This window comes from Rhincodon typus, chromosome 1 (genome assembly GCF_021869965.1).
Source record: "Rhincodon typus isolate 14 chromosome 1, sRhiTyp1.1, whole genome shotgun sequence".
Taxonomy (NCBI): domain Eukaryota; kingdom Metazoa; phylum Chordata; class Chondrichthyes; order Orectolobiformes; family Rhincodontidae; genus Rhincodon; species Rhincodon typus.
Window position 1 is genome coordinate 151,754,838 of NC_063332.1, and position 9,015 is coordinate 151,763,852.

Consider the following 9,015-nt stretch of genomic DNA (forward strand, 5'->3'; position numbering starts at 1 on the left):
TGTCCCGATCTTCATCTTCATCATCAGCAGATTGACATCAATCAATCATTTCTCCATCATCCAGAATGTCTAAAATTGATCTGATCTTCAATAATGTCTTCATATTTGAAGCAATGCATCAATAACTCCAGCTACAGTCAGATTTTTTTTTCTTTTATTCATTCATAGGATGTGGGCATCACTGGCCAAGCCAGTATTTGTTGCCTATCCCAGTTGTCCAGAGGATAGTGAAGATATAGCCTTTTATAAATTCCTACTTTAGAAATAAAACCAGTCTGATTCCAACCCAAAACGCAAACAGATTCTAAACAAGGTCTCACACCCAACATGCATTGTCTGACCTAAAATGTCATCTCTCCTTTACACTGATAAAACCTTTAGATCTCTTAGGACAGTGACTTGAAAGGAATTCGGGGATTTACACATACATATCAATCAATTAAAACTTTCCAACTGATTTAAAAATTTAAGAGCATCTTAGGTTTGTTTAGTACATCCTCATCAATGGCGTGAACCTTTGATCTTTTACTTATAAATTCGGTGTCTGATATTGCCTCTCTCACTAACACCTAAAGAAGGACTGAAGCTCCAAAAGCTTGTGTTTTCAAATAAACCTGTTGGACTATAACCTGGTGTTGTGTGACTTCTGACTTTCTCCAACCCAGTCCAACACCAGCACCTCCACATCAGTGCAAACACTGCAATGGTCATGCCACCTTCTTCCTCAATGTCCACCTTCTTCGTCAACCGAGGATTTCCCAGCTCCGTTGTTGACAGGGCCCTCAACCAGGTCCGACCCATCTCCCGCACTTCTGCCCTCACTCTTCTCTTCCCTCCCTTATCCTCACCTACCATCCCACCAGCATCCACGTCCAGAAGATCATCAGATGCCATTTCTGCCACCTCCAGCAAGATGCCACCACCAGACACATATTCCCCTCCCCTCCCTTGTCCGCCTTCCGCAGGGACCGTTCCCTCTGGGACACCCTGGTCCACACTTCCTTCACCCCCAACACCTCCCCACAGCCCTACGGCACCTTCTCCTGGAACCGGCGAAGGTGCAACACCTGCCCATTTACCTCCTCCCTCCCCAGTATCCAAGGGTCCAAACATACCTTCCAGGTGAAGCAACACTTCACCTGCACTTCCAAGAATCTAGTCTACTGCATTCGTTGCTCACAATGTGGTCTCCTCTACATTGGGGAAACGAAGCGTAGACTTGGTGACCGCTTCGCAGAACATCTACGTTCTGCTCGCAAAAAAGACCCTGAACTACCTGTTGCCTGCCACTTCAATGCACCATCTTGCTCCCTGGCCAACATCTCTGTCTCTGACTTGCTGCAGTGTTCCAGCGAAGCCCAACACAAGCTGGAGGAACAACGCCTCATTTTCTGCTTAGGGACCCTACAGCCCTCTGGACTCAATATTGAGTTCAATAATTTTAGGGCCTAAACTCTCCCATGTCCCAGCCCCCCACCCCACACGCCAGGCCTTGTTACCACATAGCCTGCCACTACACACCCCCTGTTGTTAGTCACTAACAGTCCCCATTAAAAACTACTCACCCTCCCAGCCTGATTGTTAGCAACTCCTTTGTCTGTCCAACTGTCTTTCTCTCTCTTTGGGCTTTATCCTATCGTTTATTCCCTACCCCACCCACCTCCCTATTTTCTGCATATAAACTGACGTTTTCCCTGCCACCATCAGTTCTGAGAAAGGGTCACCGGACCCGAAACGTTAACTCTGTTTTCTCCTCCACAGATGCTGCCAGACCTGCTGAGCTTTTCCAGCAACTTTGTTTTTGTTACTGCGATGGTCATGAGTGCTTGAGACTATCATTTGCAATGTACATTCTTGGACAATTAATGACCTGCCAATGAAGTGTACATTGATGCCCAGGTCCCTGGCATTGGAAGATAAGAGGCCTCATATTCAAACAATTTTACCTCACCACCAAAGAGATATAGTAACTTTGCTCATTCTGCATGTGGTGGCAGCCATTTTGTAATGTTATTGTGCAGTTGACTTTGCATTGAAGATGGCAAGGTTTCAACTCTGTGTCATTGTGTATGACTTGCAATCCTATCTCAGAGACAGGATAATTTACATACCTTTAGCTTTACCTACCATTACTTTCAATCTGTAACTGTATGCATGGGTTTTAAGTGTTTGTGTTGCACTTTGGGACTGTCTTTACCATTTAATATTTTTACCCAGGTCAGTTTTAAATCAATAAACTTGAACCCTTACTTTGGCAAAAACTTAAGAAACTCTGTCAGGCTAATTCTTTACAACTACCACATTAATATTTAAGTACTTACATTGGGATGGCAGTTCCATTATTTTAAAGCAACCATTGAAGGGTAGTTTTACCAGACTAGAGAGCTGCTCCCACATTAGAGACAGAGGCAACTGCTGGTGGTTTAACCACGGTGTCACCATGCCTCAGGTGAGGGGTAAGGTTGAGAAAGAGAATCCTTCATGGCTAGCTTAGCCACAATGGACATTGAACCCATGCTGTTGGTATTGCAAACCAGCCATCCACTCAACTGACCTAACCGACCTCTTTCAGGCTTTAAACCCACCAAATAACATCAAATGAGGAAGAAAGACAAGAAAACCACTTCACTCAATCAGTGATTGTAGCAGACACACTCATTACGCTTCAGGTTGTATCTATGCATGTTTTGTGAGAAGAGAAATGCTTTTCTTCTGAGTGTCCAGTGATAGGAGTTCCCAGAAAAGATAGGGCACATCATTTTATACAGCATAGCTTGGAAGTGATTAGCATTTCCATGAAACAGTGAGTCAGAGCATTACTTCTCATGAGGAAGAGCTTCTTAAAAGATATATATCCCAACCTAAATTATAGAAACATTCCACTTGTATTGTTCTAATCTTAATTCTCCATTTCCAATATTTTCTTTGGAATTTAGTTTTTGCACCAGGCTTCATCTTGTTCAGTGTGTGGTCACACACTTGCACTATTTATTATAGGATAAGGCTTGCATAGTAATTTTCAGGAAGTTGTATATCTGTACAGTTTAATGGGAGCGTTGTCTTTGTTCCTCAGTGTTCCCATCTCCTGCTCATGCTCCTGCAAGTATATCTGTCTGGAATTTATTTTTTTATTAGCCCACAGTGAGTCTTCTGCAACTCAATGGATGTGCTGTCTGGTGAGTTGATCAGCCTCTTGGTCTTGATCCAGTATTGATATAGTGAAAGGCCACCGACAACAGAAAACACTGTTGATTGACTCCATGGGAAGTGGCAGACAAGATAAATGTTGTGTCCCTCACTCAGAGGATCTGTGTGCAAATGAGAAAGAAGTTGTTAGATTTAAAATCTTTTCCAAGATCAAGTGACACCATACTTGGCCAAGACAGAGTAAATAAGTGAAAGAAGACATACATTTATGCAATAGCTTTCATGGCCTCAGGGTATCCCAAAACACTTTACAACCAATTAACTATGGTTTATGATGGGCAACGTGAATATCCCATTGTTACACCTGGACAACAACTCATTACTAAGTACCAACTTGCTGCTCCTTTATTACTTCATGGATATGTCCACATTGCAAGAGTACACACTTTCTAATAGCAACATGTAATTAGAATTATCACATTAAAGTTGAACCTGCAAGATGAGTTTCTAACAAGCCTAGTTACTAAATACAGTGCTAATATATTTACACATTTGAGACGCTCAGTTAAATAAATAAAAGTGGAATATAAAACTACCATCTTATTATTAAAGCTCATCAATGCATTAATGTCTTTTACGGAAGAAAATCTGCTGCCCTAACGTGGCGTAGTAAGTTTGACTCCAGAATCACTGGTCTGTGGTTGACACTTAACTGCCCTCTGAGACATCCTGGCAAGGCAAATAGGTGTAACAAACAGCGATAAAAAGGGCTAAAATAAAATTGACCACTCACCATTGACCTAGGCAGCAAGCATGACATAGATAAAAGGAAGAAGTGACATTAATTATTTTGTTGTTCTTCTGAGATGCTATCGGTTTTACTCAACAATTCAAGAATCAGGGGAATCCGTATCAAGATTTTTGATGAGGTTAAGATGACAGGCAGAGGCATGTGACTTTGGTTTAACCCTTAATGAGAAACTGAGAGACTGTTGGGTATGTGGAATTAATGATGTAACCATGCAAAAGCACCTACTAGCTGAAGACCAAATGGACTTCAAACGAGCATTACAACTGGCTTTATCATAGGAAAATGAGGCAAGTGCAGCATATGAGCTACAGGGCATCCCATTGGAAGCGGACATCCTCAGCAATCCAACTGAGCTCAGGAACACCACTTAGGTGAAGGCAATTGCATAGCCTCCCTCAGGACATATACCGGACAGAGAGAATCTAAGTCAGCCCACAGCGAAATCTCAGAACAAAGCCAAGTCTTGGCCAAACGGTTAAAATTTTCTTCAGGATCTGAGCCAGCAAGCCATTGTAGTTGTTGCTGGTATGTGGATTTGAGACAGCAAAAGAGTCCCACGGAGTAAACTGAGTAAGAGAAGTCATAGGCCGGTATCCAGGAGAGTGCACACTCTGAAAAGTCCACTTACATGTGGTTTGGAACAGGTAAATTGCTTAGCAACATCCAAATAAGAACCAATCAAAATAAATGCCTGGTCAAATGATCACCCGTTTCTAATGGAGGTCGATCCCAGCGTAGCTGTAACAGTGATTGCAGAATCAGTCTTTAACAAGATTTTCTCTGAACTCCAAACCTTGAGTTCGTGCAAGACCTTGGCCAGACTGAGAACATATACTGGGGAACTGTTACAAATTAAGGGTATGATTTTGGTTCCAGCCTCCTATGAAGTTGCAGGTTGTGTTGGAGTATAATTCTGTTGCTGTTGAAGACCCACAGTGTTTCATGGATGCCCAACCTCAAGTTGCTAGATCCGACCCATTGGTTGTGTGTGATCGCTTAGCTCTATCACTTGCTACTTATACGGATTGCCACACAAGTAGTTCTGTTTTTTCTTTATTCCAGATTGAAACCCCACACTGTGCTCCCTCAATCTGCTCATGTTGAAAACCTCTCCTTACCCTCCTACCTTAACCACCCCACTGATCAACCTCTGCCCAATCAAGTCAGCCTTCTTGGCATCCATCTAATTGACTCCTGACCCAGGTCCTCATTCGCTCTTCACTATTTAAATCTCAATTGATCATGCCTCTGCGTTTTAATCCCTAACTGAACTTCCTTCTGCTCAAAATCATCCTGAGAGTGACCTTGTCTAGCCCTGTTCTTGACACCAGCTGTTATAGCCTATTCCAGTCAGTTGGCCATCTGACCAGAGAATGATCCTTCGGATAGGGAACCTGTGAGACCACTAATACATTTGAGAGTTCTAACTCCCCAGTTTAGGGATGAAATTCTTAACCTTATGGCTTAGGCAGCTGATATCAAGACCATCAAAAGTGAAATAATGGTGCTCAAGTGGCTGGAATTAAGTGAACGCTAATGTTGCGGTGGATGTGGGAGAGGTTTTGGTTCAGTCTGATGGATCTACATGAAGTTGATGGCTGGGGATAAGAGTTTTTAATTAAGACTGAAGTCAATGGTCTTCTATTCCATTAGACTTCCCTATATTTAGGTGAAGGAAATCTGTTTCTCCAGTAGCGGACATCAGATAAGCTGCCTGATAATTAGGCAACAATGGAAGAGCCGAGAGAGATGTTGGTGAGGTAGAGCAGAGCGACATTTGCATAAACATTCAAACCACTTGAATAATGTCGCAGCACAGCTGTTTGCAGATGAGAGATAGGAACAGGGTGAAAATTGACTGCAGGGAGAATATCAGAGATAATAGTGTTGGAGCAGAAAGAGAAATCAATGCAAATTATTCTCTGGCTTTGTTTAGGTACATAAAAATGAAAGCATTTGAAAGCAGTTCCACCCAACCGTACGACCATGCATTGGTAATGGAGGAGGAAAGGGAGGTCAATCATGTCTAAAACTGGAGACAAGTCAAGAGAGACAAAAGTCAACTTTTGTCACAACTACATAAGGTATTATTTGTGACTTGTATAAGACCACCTTTTCAAGGTCAGTTTAGGATGGGCAGTAACAGTGAAGCCCACATTCCATGAATGAATAAAAGGAAAATTTTCTGTACTGCAACAAGCATGGAAAACTGATCAGAGGGATTCAAATAAGGAGTTTCAAGAAAATGAACACGATCTTAGGAGGCAAGCAAACATTCAAGGATATTGGAGAGAAAGATCAATGAAGACAACGTTTGCAGGGACAGTAGAGGGGTAGCAGTGTGATGTTTTGAAAAGTGGGGGATGATAATAGATTTAAAAGAGAAAGTGACAGTGCCTGAAGACAAAGTACCATGAACAATATCAGCTAATGCAGGAATAGGATTGGATGTTACGTCACAAACAGGCATGTAGAAATAGGAACAGAAAGAATTGCGGATGCTGTAAATCAGGAACAAAAACAGAAGTTTCTGGAAAAGCTCAGCAGGTTTGGCAGCATCTGTGAAGAAAAAAATCAAAGTCAACGTGTCGGGTCTGGTGACCCTTCCTCAGAACTGGTTCTGAGGAAAGGTCACTGGACCCGAAACATTAACTCTGACTTTTTCTTCAAGATGTTGCCAGATCAGCTTAGCTTTTCCATGTAGAAATAGGGCTGAGAGAACCAAACAGTGGGTCTCATGGATAAGATGTGTTCACTGAGGGAACTAAGGGAGATAAAAGAGAAATTAGAATAAAATAAGTATTCTGAACTAGGTTGGGGATTGAAGGATTGACAGGACATGACTAGCAACCTGTGGTATCCTACAAGGATCTATCTTAAGGCCTCAACTATTTGCCACGTTTATCTGTGACTTAAATATAGGAAAAGAAATGCATATCTAAAGTTACTGATGTCATGAAGATATGCAGAATGGTAAGCAGTGTAGGTTAAAGCATAAAGCTACAATGAGATTAAACAAATGAGGACAACTAGAACAAATTAATTTTTGTAGAAAACTATGCCCTAGAATAGTTAGAACAGAGTATTTTCTAAAGGGTGAAAAGCTAGAGACACTGAATGGCTGAAGATTCTTGGGAGTTCAGGTACAGAGACTGTTAAACTGTCATGAAAAGGTACAGAAAATAATCAAAAGGGTGAATAGAATGCTGGTCTTCATATTTAGAGTATCAGGGTTCAAAGGGTCAAAGTCATGCTTCAGCAGTGCAGTGGTCTGATTAGACAACACGTGGAGAATTCTGAGCATCTCTGGGCAACGCATCATAGCAAGGATAATATTAACCTTGGATTTAGAGTTAGATTTATTTATTTGTCACATGTACTAAGTACAGGAATTCATAAGTATAGTAAAAAGTGCACAAAGTCGCCATTCACTGGCACCCATATGGTTACAAAAAACAGAATTAAAAGATTTTAACAGAGCCAAAAGGTAAGCAAGAAAAAAATGTTCAGATCTTAGAGTCCCAAGGCCTATCTTCACAATGGTGCAGGCGCCGCTCCAATCGCTGGGGCATCCAGGAGGCCACTGCCGCTGCACCATGTGAAAGGCCCGTTCTCACCACCGTCACTGCCTCACCATCCCGCTCATACCGCCATCACCATCCCGCTCTCACCACCGTCACTGCCTCACCATCCCGCTCATACCGCCATCACCGCCTCACCATCCCGCTCTCACCACCGTCACTGCCTCACTAACCCGCTCTCACCGCCGTCACCGTGTCACCTTCCCACTCTCACCGCCTCACCGGCCCCGCTCTCACCGTCACTGCCTCACCGGCCCCGCTCCCATCGCTGTCATCGCTTCACCAGCCCGCTCTCACTGCCGTCACCGCTTCACCGGCCCCGCTCTCACCGCCTCACCATCCCGCTCCCACTGCCATCATCGCCTCACCGGCCCCACTCTCACCGCCGTCACCACCTCACCAGCCCTGCTCTCACTGCCATCATCGCCTCACCGACCCTGCTCTCACCGCCACTGTCTCACCGACCCGCTCTCACCGTCATCGCCTCACCGGCCCTGCTCTGACCGCCTCACCAGCCCTGCTCTCACCGCCACTGTCTCACTGACCCGCTCTCACCGTCACCCCCTCACCAGCCCCGCTCTCACCGCCACTGTCTCACTGACCCGCTCTCACCGTCACCCCCTCACCAGCCCCGCTCTCATCGCTGTCATCGCCTCACCGGCCCCGCTCTCACCGCCTCACCGGCCCCGCTCTCACCACCGTCATCGCATCACCAGCCACTCTCACCGTCACTGTCTCACCGGCCCCATTCTCACTGCTGTCACCGCCTCACCGGCCCCGGTCACACGGTTACTGCCTCACTGGCCCTGCTCTCACTGCCGTCACCGCCTCACCGGCCCTGCTCTCACTGCCGTCACCACCTCACTGGCCCCATTCTCACTGCTGTCATCGCCTCACCGGCCCCGCTCTCACCGTCACTGTCTCACTGGCCCTGCTCTCACTGTTACCGCCTCACCGTCACCGCCTCACCGGCCCTGCTCTCACCGTCACCGTCTCACCGGCCCCGCTCTCACTGCCGTCACCGCCTCACCGGCCCCGCTCTCACCGTTACTGCCTTACCGGCCTGCTCTCACCATTACCGCCTCACCGGCCTGCTCTCACCGTCACTGCCTCACCAGCCCGCTCTCATCGTTACCGCCTCACCGGTCCTGCCCTCACCATTACCGCCTCACCAGCCTGCTCTCACCGTCACTGCCTCATCGGCCCGCTCTCACTGCCATCATCGCCTCACCGGCCCCGCTCTCACTGCCGTCACCACCTCACCAGCCCTGCTCTCACTGCCATCATCACCTCACCGACCCTGCTCTCACCGCCACTGTCTCACCGACCCTGCTCTCACCGCCTCACTGGCCCTGCTCTCACCGCCGTCACCGCCTCACCGGCCCTGCTCACACCGCCTCATCGGCCCCGCTCTCACTGCTGTCACCACCTCACTGACCTGCTCTCACCGTCACCGCCTCACCGGCCCCGCTCTCA

The 9,015-nt window shown here is 46.0% G+C and overlaps 1 protein-coding gene across 3 annotated transcripts in view; it reads right to left on the bottom strand.

The window, feature by feature from the left end:
- LOC109912053 (interleukin-15-like) overlaps positions 1–9,015 on the bottom strand; it is a 79,621-nt gene that overhangs the window by 5,007 nt on the left and 65,599 nt on the right. For 2 of the 3 annotated variants that reach the window (XM_048599029.1, XM_048599036.1), the window contains one exon: positions 1,711–3,308. The gene's annotated coding sequence lies outside the window, so the exon portion shown is untranslated. Of the gene's footprint in view, positions 1–1,710; positions 3,309–9,015 lie in introns of those variants that run through there. The other variant, XR_007262464.1, reaches the window with a different exon arrangement.